Source organism: Oncorhynchus mykiss, chromosome 16 (assembly GCF_057628025.1).
Source record: "Oncorhynchus mykiss isolate SJ-2025 chromosome 16, ASM5762802v1, whole genome shotgun sequence".
Classification (NCBI taxonomy): Eukaryota; Metazoa; Chordata; class Actinopteri; order Salmoniformes; family Salmonidae; genus Oncorhynchus; species Oncorhynchus mykiss.
In genome coordinates this window covers 29,215,463-29,219,841 of record NC_143037.1, presented here as the reverse complement: position 1 = coordinate 29,219,841, position 4,379 = coordinate 29,215,463, and the positions used below count along the sequence as shown (strand labels likewise).

The 4,379-nt window shown below is 39.2% G+C and overlaps 1 long non-coding RNA gene across 1 annotated transcript; it reads left to right on the top strand.

Moving 5' to 3' along the window:
- Nucleotides 1-620: 620 nt before the first annotated feature.
- On the top strand, nt 621-3,747 carry LOC149976637 (uncharacterized). The gene is made up of 3 exons (XR_016487212.1): nt 621-1,317; nt 1,686-1,747; nt 3,332-3,747. It is a non-coding gene; the product is annotated as an uncharacterized LOC149976637 (long non-coding RNA).
- The last annotated feature ends 632 nt before the right edge of the window (nt 3,748-4,379 follow it).

Sequence of the window (4,379 nt, the reverse complement as noted above, 5' to 3'; positions counted from 1 at the left end):
TTGCCACATTTCAGGCTTCAAACATAAAGATATAAAACTCATTTTTTTTGTGAAGAATCAACAACAAGTGGGACACAATCATGAAGTGTAATGACATTTATTGGATATTTCAAACTTTTTTAACAAATCAAAAACTGAAAAATTGGGTGTGCAAAATTATTCAGCCCCCTTAAGTTAATACTTTGTAGCGCCACCTTTTGCTGCGATTACAGCTGTAAGTCGCTTGGGGTATGTCTCTATCAGTTTTGCACATCGAGAGACTGAAATGTTTTCCCATTCCTCCTTGCAAAACAGCTCGAGCTCAGTGAGGTTGGATGGAGAGCATTTGTGAACATCAGTTTTCAGTTCTTTCCACAGATTCTCGATTGGATTCAGGTCTGGACTTTGACTTGGCCATTCTAACACCTGGATATGTTTATTTTTGAACCATTCCATTGTAGATTTTGCTTTATGTTTTGGATCATTGTCTTGTTGGAAGACAAATCTCCGTCCCAGTCTCAGGTCTTTTGCAGACTCCATCAGGTTTTCTTCCAGAATGGTCCTGTATTTGGCTCCATCCATCTTCCAATCAATTTTAACCTGTTAGAGCTCTAGGGGCGCTATTTCATTTTTGGATAAAAAACGTTCCCGTTTTAAGCGCGATATTTTGTCACGAAAAGATGCTCGACTATGCATATTCTTGACAGTTTTGGAAAGAAAACACTCTGAAGTTTCAGAATCTGCAAAGATTTTGTCTGTAAGTGCCCCAGAACTCATTCTACAGGCGAAACCAAGATGATGCATCACCCAGGAATTAGCAGAATTTCTGAAGCTCTGTTTTCCATTCTCTCCTTATATGGCTGTGATTGCGCAACGAATGAGCCTACACTTTCTGTCGTTCGCCCAAGGTCTTAGCAGCATTGTGACGTATTTGTAGGCATATCATTGGAAGATTGACCATAAGAGACTACATTTTCCAAGTGTCCGCCTGGTGTCCTGCGTCGAATTCGGTGCGCAATTGCCAGCTGCTTCTACTTTACCATTTGATTCAGGGGAGAAAGCATGTGCCCAAGAACGATGTATCAATGAAGAGATATGTGAAAAACACCTTGATGATTGATTCTAAACAACGTTTGCCATGTTTTCAGTCGATATTATGGAGTTAATTTGGAAAAAAGTTTGCGTTTTGAGGACTGAATTTATGGATTTTTTTTGGTAGCCAAATGTGATGTATAAAACGGAGCTATTTCTAATACACAAGGAATCTTTTTGGAAAAACTGAGCATCTGCTATCTAACTGAGAGTATCCTCATTGAAAACATCAGAAGTTCTTCAAAGGTAAATGATTTTATTTGAAGGCTTTTATGTTTTTGTTAATGTTGCGTGCTGGATGCTAACGCTAATGCTAACGCTAAATGCTAACGCGAAATGCTAACTCTAGCTAGCTACTTTTACACAAATTATTGTTTTCCTATGGTTGAGAAGCATATTTTGAAAATCTGAGATGACAGTGTTGTTTACAAAAGGCTAAGCTTGAGAGATGGCATATTTATTTCATTTAATTTGCGATTTTCATAAATAGTTAACGTTGTGTTATGCTAATGAGCTTGCTGATAGATTTACACAATCCTGGATACAGGGGTTTTTTCATAGCTAAACGTGACGCAGAAAACGGAGCGATTTGTCCTAAACAAATAATCTTTCAGGAAAAACTGAACATTTGCTATCTGAGAGTCTCCTCATTGAAAACATCTGAAGTTCTTCAAAGGTAAATGATTTTTTTGAATGCTTTTCTGTTTTTTTGTGTAAATGTTGCCAGCTGAATGCTAATGCTAAATGCTACGTTAGCCATCAATACTGTTACACAAATGCTTGTTTTGCAATGGTTGAGAAGCATATTTTGAAAATCTGAGATGACAGTGTTGTTAACAAAAGGCTAAGCTTGAGAGCTAGCATATTTATTTCATTTCATTTGCGATTTTCATGAATAGTTAACGTTGCGTTATGGTAATGAGCTTGAGTCTGTATTCACGAACCCGGATCCGGGATGGGGAGATCAGAAAGGTTAACCATCTTCCCTGTCCCTGCTGAAGAAAAGCAGGCCCAAACCATGATGCTGCCACCACCATGTTTGACAGTGGGGATGGTGTGTTCAGGGTGATGAGCTGTGTTGCTTTTACGCCAAACATAACGTTTTGCATTGTTGCCAAAAAGTTCAATTTTGGTTTCATCTGACCAGAGCACCTTCTTCCACATGTTTGGTGTGTCTCCCAGGTGGCTTGTGGCAAACTTTAAACGACACTTTTTATGGATATCTTTAAGAAATGGCTTTCTTCTTGCCACTCTTCCATAAAGGCCAGATTTGTGCAATATACGACTGATTGTTGTCCTATGGACAGAGTCTCCCACCTCAGCTGTAGATCTCTGCAGGTCATCCAGAGTGATCATGGGCCTCTTGGCTGCATCTCTGATCAGTCTTCTCCTTGTATGAGCTGAATGTTTAGAGGGACGGCCAGGTCTTGGTAGATTTGCAGTGGTCTGATACTCCTTCCATTTCAATATTATCGCTTGCACAGTGCTCCTTGGGATGTTTAAAGCTTGGGAAATCTTTTTGTATCCAAAAACTTCTTCACAACAGTATCTCGGACCTGCCTGGTGTGTTCCTTGTTCTTCATGATGCTCTCTGCGCTTTTAACGGACCTCTGAGACAATCACAGTGCAGGTGCATTTATACGGAGACTTGATTACACACAGGTGGATTGTATTTATCATCATTAGTCATTTAGGTCAACATTGGATCATTCAGAGATCCTCACTGAACTTCTGGAGAGAGTTTGCTGCACTGAAAGTAAAGGGGCTGAATAATTTTGCACGCCCAATTTTTCAGTTTTTGATTTGTTAAAAAAGTTTGAAATATCCAATAAATGTCGTTCCACTTCATGATTGTGTCCCACTTGTTGTTGATTCTTCACAAACAAATACAGTTTTATATCTTTATGTTTGAAGCCTGAAATGTGGCAAAAGGTCGCAAAGTTCAAGGGGGTCGAATACTTTCGCAAGGCACTGTAGCTAAAGAATCCCGTATCGTGCGCTGGGGCCAGTCATGTATAGCCGTAACATAAATTTTGGTGAACTAATTTGACCTTTTCTGCTGCTCTTAAGAAACGGCATGGCACTACTTGATTGATTAAATTGAACACTAAATAATCACAATACAGTAACTATTGGTCACTCTTATGTATTATTATTCTAATATGTATTCATCATTGAATTGTGTCAGTTAATGATAAACCTTTAAATTGCACATTTCCTTCCCTCCCTCCCTATCTCTCCCCATCTCTCTATTTTTCAGCTCCAGATGACAAAACCTACAGTCCAATGGTTGCAGGTCTGCCAACTTCCTTCTGGCCACACATTGTATTCCGAGAAATATCCAATAAACCAAAGACATTACTTTAACAGTGAATGTACTTTATTTCAGATATTTTCCTCAAATAAAATGTAGCATACAGGTTATTACAATTTATTTACATTGGGTCTTGTGTGTGAGAGTGAGACATGTTTTTTAACTCAGAAAAAAGCACACAGAATTTCCTCAAACTGTAACCATTTTAAGCCATAGTCTTTTACAATATTATCAATCACACTTTGATTTGATAGATATTTAGAGTACTTATGTAGATATTGAGAATGGCTATGAAGGAGTAGATATCTCCAATCCTAAAATAAAATGGAGAAAACATGAAATAAACAAGTAATTACAACTTATTTACATTGTGGATAATGTGTGTGAGTGCATGTTTTATTTTTCCTTGTCAGCCACCCATCTCTGCTTTGTCAGTCTCGCCAGGCCCAGTGTATGCACTTCTGTGTGAGGCTGTCGGGCAGTGGTGGAGTGCATTGCAGATCTGAAAGAGAGATGCACAAAGTGACAGTAAGTAATCAGCTCAACAACATGTCTGTGTGCACATCTGTTGGTGTGAGTGAGCATATGTAATATAATTCTGAAGTACCTGTATCCATCTGGGAATCCTCAAAAGTTTCTCCATCCACGGCCAGTGTAGTAGGAACTGGTGCAGCCGGTAAATTAAATACCACAGCAGAGGACTGCTGTGACTACAGCTGAACTGCTGGGGGTGGCAGATCTAAAAGAGAGAGGCACAATTTTCTTAACTGACAACAATCATACAACTAAATAGACTGACTGAGTGTAAGGCCTTGATTCAATCAGATCAAGCGTTAACCGGCGATAGCCAACACCCGCATAGCTGATATTTTGGCAGTGTGTGAGGTGTAACTGCGTTGGATCTGTCAAATCAGTAAGCAGCAGCTCTTGACCATTGTCGCAAAACTACAGCCGTCCAACTTGTAACAAGTTCAGAATGAGAAAGTGTAGGTTA